This window comes from Syngnathus acus, chromosome 1 (genome assembly GCF_901709675.1).
Source record: "Syngnathus acus chromosome 1, fSynAcu1.2, whole genome shotgun sequence".
Taxonomy (NCBI): Eukaryota; Metazoa; Chordata; class Actinopteri; order Syngnathiformes; family Syngnathidae; genus Syngnathus; species Syngnathus acus.
The window spans coordinates 16,585,681-16,592,594 of NC_051087.1; the positions used below are offsets into that span (position 1 = coordinate 16,585,681).

The 6,914-nt window shown below is 43.6% G+C and overlaps 2 long non-coding RNA genes across 2 annotated transcripts; both read left to right on the forward strand.

The window, feature by feature from the left end:
• The first annotated feature begins 4,293 nt into the window (after nt 1-4,293).
• LOC119124948 lies at nt 4,294-4,818 on the forward strand. Its single transcript, XR_005098374.1, has 3 exons — nt 4,294-4,449; nt 4,551-4,628; nt 4,702-4,818. It is a non-coding gene; the product is annotated as an uncharacterized LOC119124948 (long non-coding RNA).
• Nucleotides 4,819-4,888: 70 nt separating this feature from the next.
• LOC119124891 lies at nt 4,889-6,144 on the forward strand. Its single transcript, XR_005098354.1, has 2 exons — nt 4,889-5,015; nt 5,962-6,144. It is a non-coding gene; the product is annotated as an uncharacterized LOC119124891 (long non-coding RNA).
• The last annotated feature ends 770 nt before the right edge of the window (nt 6,145-6,914 follow it).

Below are 6,914 nucleotides of genomic sequence, written 5' to 3' on the forward strand. Positions count from 1 at the left end.
TTGTTGCAGACTTGTAATCCCAACTCACAACTCAGACTCAATTTCCAAATGATCAACACACTCCTTGTAAAACTACATGACACATTATTGCTGCCAGTGCAGCCCGGGAATGGAGGGAGGGACTAAGGCAGGGGTGGGCAAACTTTTTGACAGGCGGGACGGGACGAATTTGGTTCTAAATTTAGACCGGGGGGCCGAACCAGGAGCAGATGGATGTAGTGTTTGTGTGAAGTAATAGAAATGACATGTAAAGGTCATTGCATAAAAGGTTTGTACTTTTAGTAGATAGTAAAGCATGGATATTCAAAACAAGCTTTTTGAAAACAAATGCATTTATTAACAGCATTAAAAAAATATTTCACCAAAAAACTACTATCAGTGATTCTCATTATATACGACACTGTTATTATGAATAATAGTTTCCATCACTTCAGCGCCTGCAGGTCAGATTTATGAAATATGTTTATCTTATCTTATCTTTAGGCGAAATCACATCAAACGGCAAACATTCTGACCAAATACATCATCTTGAAGAATCAGTGAAAGAATACATCTAAATAAAGTAATAAAGAAATCAACAGTATTGTTGGTCTCCCTTTTTTGCAAGTGCATCAGGGTCTGGAGTAAAATTTGTTGTGGTAATTCTTAGGATAGAGCCGAGGTGTCGGTCTGTTAACCTAGATCTGTGACGGGCTTTGTTGACGATCATGTGGCTGCTCACACACGTAGGTCGAGCCAAATTTTCCACTCTTTTTTTAAACACTCGGCACTCAGTGTCCACCTTTCTTTTTCTCGGGCCACTCATTTTAATGGAAGGATTCCAGGGGAAGGTTTGTGGGTGGCATTATTAAAACTGTATCTGAAAGCTCAGCGTGCGAATTACGAGAATGCTGACGTCACATCCCACACTCAAAATTCGGCACTGATGGAAATAGAGCACGGAGTGCGCCGGGTCCGTACTACTTAGTACGTACACGCACTTCCGGGAGTAAATGCGTGGGCGGGCACTTCCCCATCTATTGGGGAAACATATGTAGTAATTGCAGGGAAAATGACCAAAAAAAAAGTTTAATAATACAATTTATTCAGGTTTGGATTAAACGGCCCAGTCGGCCGGATGTGGCCCGCGGGCCATAGTTTGCTCACGTCTGGACTAAGGCATTGTCCCTTGGTTAGATCACGTGGGCAAGCGATTTGGCTCAGCCTGAGCCAAGTAGCCACGTGTCCTTTCTTTGTTTATGGCTGGGCCAGCACTGTAAATCGCGTTCCACGTCTCTAGGAGACAACGACGGTGGGTTGCCTTGGAAAACACATGCCAGAATCTTTGCCCGCACAGGGCAGGATAATGCAACAGCCAGACCCACTCCAGAACTCCAGAACCACTTCCAGCTCATCCATCCAAGAACACAATCAGTGAGTTCAACTTATCAGGGTACAAACTATCGGTGCCTAAATTGGAGAACAGGAGTTGGTTCATGGTCACCCTTTCGAACGTTAGCATTAGTTCATGCTCAGATTATCTATTTTGAGTTGGTTTTATTGTTTATTTTGTCTATCTGAAGACAGTCTCATTCTTTGCTGTCCTTTTACCGGAGTTAATTTTTTTCTTAACATACTCATTATGATTCCCATGTAGATTTAAACTAGATTAGATTAGATTCAAATGTATTGTCAATGTACAGCACAAGCACAGTACAGCGAAAAGAACTTTGAGAAGTGGACCGGCCACATAGAGTCTGTCTGGAAGAAGGCCCAGCAGAGGCTGTACTTCCTGAGACAGCTCAAGAAGTTCAACCTGCCGCAGGAGCTGCTGAAGACCTTCTACACTGCCATCATCCAGTCTGTCCTCTGCACCTCCATCACTGTCTGGTTTGGATCGGCCTCCAAACAAGACAAGCACAGACTGCAACGGACAATCAGGACTGCAGAAAAGATAATTGGAATCAACCTCCCATCTATCCAAGACTTGTACCTGTCCAGGACCAGGAAACGTGCAAGTAACATCTCTACAGACCCTTCTCACCCAGGTTGCAGTCTGTTTGAACTACTCCCCTCCGGACGGTGTTATAGAGCTCTGTACGCCAAAACCAGCACACACAGAGACAACTTCCCCCAGGCTGTTGCTCTGATGAACTCACACCACTCTTAGAGTCTCAGAGTCATTACTGTGCAATAACATCCTGCTCTCCACACCTTTTTTGAATTGTCTACACTGTTTGTACTATGTGTCTTCTCTGCATCCATTGCAGCCTGGTCATCCTGGAAGAGGGACCCTCCCATCTGTGGTCTCTTCTCAAGGTTTCTCATTTCCCCTAGCTGGAGTTTTGAGTTTTTCCTTGCCCTCTTGGGAGTTTAAGATCAGGGGATGTTTGAGAATATTTGCCATTTTTCACATGTCCTGAGTGTTGTTAGTCACGTAAATGTTGAACAGAGGCTGTGATTTACCGAAGTCAAATTCCTTGTTTGGCACGCTCAAACATGGCGAATAAAAACTCTTGAATAAAAAAAACTCTTGAAAAAGAGTAAAAAGAATACTGAGCAGTAGGTACAGTGCAATCAGGTATATATGAGTCAAAGTCAAAGTCTGCTTTATTGTCAATCTCTTCACATGCCAAGACATACAAAGAAATCGAAATTACGTTTCCTCTATCCCACGGTGACGAGACATAGTACACGATATACATACAAGTAAACAACGCAAAATAAAAACAAGAAGGCACAAACAATGAACAATGAATAATAAGAGTGATGAATAAATAATAAATAAACAAAAAACACAATATATAAGAGGAGCAAAACGGAGCAAGAGTGCACAGCAGACAGTCAGAACAAAGCGCAAAAGTACAGGACGCCACGCAGAAGGGGGGAGAGAGTCCAGGACCCCAACAGCCTGGAGATCACAAACTCCGCCAGTGGCGAGCAGTGCTTGCATCCCACTACAGAGTCCCGGCACCATTCGTCACGGATGTAGACGCACATTCCACCTCCTCGCGATGTTCCCCCTCGTACAATGGCCCGGTCCGCCCGATAGCACGCTAGCCGCTCCAGATGTATAGCAGAGTCCGGAATGTTGACGGTCAACCAAGTCCCAGTGAACACGAGCACACAGCGGTTACGCACTGTCCGGTTCGTAGATCTCAGCAGGCGAATGTAAACCATGTTGTTGTCCAGCGATCGAATATTCGCCAGAAGAATGGAAGGCACGGCCGGGCGAGCTGGGTTGGCCGCCAGCCTGGCCCGGACGCCCCCGTGCTCGCCCCTCTTCAGCCTCCTCGCACACCGCTTCCGACACTTCCCAACCGGGGGAGGAATAGCAGGCGAGTCCGGCGACGCTTCAGGACGGAGCAGACCGAGCTCCTTTAATGTCCCCGCTTCAAAGTCCAGAACGCCACAAAACTCGCTTTCGCCGTTGTCGAGCAGAACCAGCCCGCTGTACTTGTAGCACGACTCAGTACGACGAGACGAACACATAAAACTGTTGGACAAACACACATTAAACGACAAAACACCGTCCGGGCGGGACAGAGACAGGCCGCTGCGTGTGCACGCGCCGCCATCTTGGACTGAAGTGAGTTATACTATGCGGGATAATATACAAGAGGGACGAGTGCAGATATGACTGGCTAAGTATTTACAATAAGGTGCAGTAGAACAAATATTTGCAGGCGGTACTAGAATAGTAATTATAAATATAGGGTTATAAACATATTTAAATAGTGTCAGTATCACCAGATATGAACAGATATGTTCAAGCGAGGAAACATAATATAAGAATGTGCCTTCCCTTGATGTCTATTGTATGCAAATGTCTTGCAAATGAGCTAGGCGCCAGTCTGGCGGGCGCCTAGATAGCGCCAGTCAAGAGGGGGGCGCTGTCGCCATTTTGGTTTGGTGGCGCCATTTTGGATGGGGTTATGGCTGGGCATGTATGGGGCCTGTATTATATCAGCCGGATGCAGAGTCAGATTTCCATCAAACATTGATAAAATAGATTTGCATCCATTTTTTGTGAAACAAACCAAAGAAGTGATACATCTGAGCTAGATTTGCTATCAACCAGTGCGCCTAGGGGTCAAGGGGGGAGTTTTGTTGAAAAAAAGGCATCTGAAGGAGCTAGTCAAGGTGTTGCTGCACCTAATTTGACATACAATAGCTTGTGGAGCCTCTGCTAGTTGAGTCAACAATTACTGGGTCCGAGTTGTCTGCGTGTAACTTTGTTGAAAAAAGACATATGAAGGAGAAAGACAAGGTGTTGGTACACCTAATTTAACATACAATAGTTTGGAGTGTTCTCGCGACACATGACCCTATAGGCGTGGTCTTTTCTCCGCCGAGTTTGAGGTTAGTTTGGCACGGATGACCATCGATCATTTTGAGAAGACAAGCCAGCGCATGAGCTCTGATCAGAGGAGTTGGAGTGCGTCAAAAGTTGTTTCGAGATGGTTAAAGGTAAGTCATGTTACTATTTTATCTGTATATAATAATAATAATAATAATTCACTGGGGTTATCATGTAAAGCATGATGTAATGTTTATGTAATATCATGCAGATATAATCGTATTTGCTGATGTACATGTACCCTTTGACGACGACTTTAGTGGAGTTTATCTAACACAATCAGACTACGGTGAGTTAGCCGTTCATTTACGCTAGTTAATATAAATGCTATTAGTTGGTGATTTATTTTATGTATGTAACAGATCTCGTGGCCGCGGCCACTAGAAAAAACGAACCGGCGACACAAGCTGGTTTTGAAACCCAGACTCTAGTGGACGTATCTGGACGCCATTTTGAAGCATCGAAGGCGGCAGAGCCAATCGCATCAGAGCCAGCGAGACCAACCGCATCAGAGTCACCTGCTACCATTGAGACCAATCAACTCACGCCGACCGACAGGAAATTGTCACGAGCATAGAGGCGGAACAGGAAGCATCCACAGACACAGAATTGGCGGAGGCTTTATCTGCATACGAAGGCGTGAACCTTCCTCACGAGTCGACAAACAAAGTTAGAGGTATTCCTTCTTTTTTCTCTTTCTATGTTATCATTCGACGAGCTATTTTTGGTATTATAACGGTTTAACTGCTTTTTAATACCGTTTTTTTCCGTGTATAATGCGCAAAATTTAACTAATTTATTGTCCTAAAATCTGGGGTGCGCATTATACATGGGTACAAATTTTTTGAAATTTTATTTTTTTTGAATTTTTTTTTTTTTTTTTTTTTTTTTAAGAAAATCATGGTACAACAAAACCAACAACAGGACTGACCGACAATAGTGTGTTTGTACTGTGCTCTGGTCATTTCGTCAAAGAAGGGATAATAGTCCTCTTCTTGACTGACAATGAATGTGATAGTTTAATACAATCAGCAAATAACAAAATGCGTATTACAGGTAATATTTTATTTCACAACACTTTGCCTTGTTCCTTTCGTCTCTGCTGTTCACTTCAAACACGCTCCATACGAACGCAATGCTCTCGTATCAGACGCTTGCTCGATCACCTGCTCGTTTGCTGTCACAATGTACCCTACACAAATCCGAAACATTTGTTGCGGCTCCGAGTCACGAGGGGCAAGTTTTGGTTTCCAAGGGTGTTTTTATTCCTCTTCAACGTCTCTCCCATACAGAGCCGCCTTTTTCACATGTCCGCACGTCACTTTCCTCTCTTTTCATCTGATCGCGGTGGTGCCTTTACGGGCAGTCGGAGAAATCAACGCCAACAAAAAAAAATACATCCAGCCTAGTTAAGACCATACCAAAGACTATAAAAATGGGACCCATTGCCTCCCTGCGTGTGTGACGATCATTGGGACTTAAAAAAAAAAAAAAAAAAAAAAAAATTGGGTGCGTATTATACATGGGTACAGGCTTTTTTCCAGCATCAACATGCCATTTTTAGGGTGCGTATTATACATGGGGGCGCATTATACACGGAAAAAAACGGTATCTACTTCCAGTTAAGCGTCGTGACACAGGACGAGGGGTTCAAAGAGGAAGGTCGAGGAGGGCAACCTTCTACAACACGGGCCACTCAACCACCAGGGGGCCTGAGCCGGCACGCGAGAGACATCACCACAAGAATAGAAGGCGTCCTGTAAAGTGCAGTGGTAATTGTATCTACAAAAGTCGGTTACAAGAATGTTTTAAGGTAATACGTATTCTGACAGATTTGGCCGAATCAAGATAGATCTGATTTTTTTTTACTACACTGTGTTGTTTCTGTTGTGATTTTCTTTTAAAAAAAGAAATATAATGGATCATTCTAACCTTACGTCAGCAGAGTCGGATTTCTTAACAAACATTGACGAAATAGATTTGCAGCCATCTTGTGAAACAAACCAAAGAAGTGATACACCTGAGCTAGATCTGTCAAGCGTTAACCATGATTTGCTATCAACCAATGCGTCTACGAGCCAAATATCAGATTTGCTCAACATTGTGAACAATGCTTTGTTGGAGGGAGAAAACCCCGACAGTCCTGATATTCTTACCCATTTACAAACTGTCAATGGCTGATATAATACAGGCCCCATACATGCCCAGACATAACCCCATCCAAAATGGCGACAGCGCCCCCCTCTTGACTGGCGCTATCTTGGCGCCCGCCAGACTGGCGCCTAGCTCATTTGCATATACATTTGCATATACATTTGCATACAATAGACATCAAGGGAAGGCACATTCTTACAATAGACATCAAGGGAAGGCACATTCTATCGACATCAATTGTGTGTGAGGAATTTAGACAGTAAATGTCAACATCATAAAGTTGCATTAGTTATTGTTTGTGTGTGTCTAAACTAAAGATATTGGCTAACTAAAGTTAGTTAACTCCATCTTTTTTACTGTAGCTGCCTACTACTTAATGACTGATTTCAGGTTTTCTTTTAAGCATTTTGAAACTATAAAG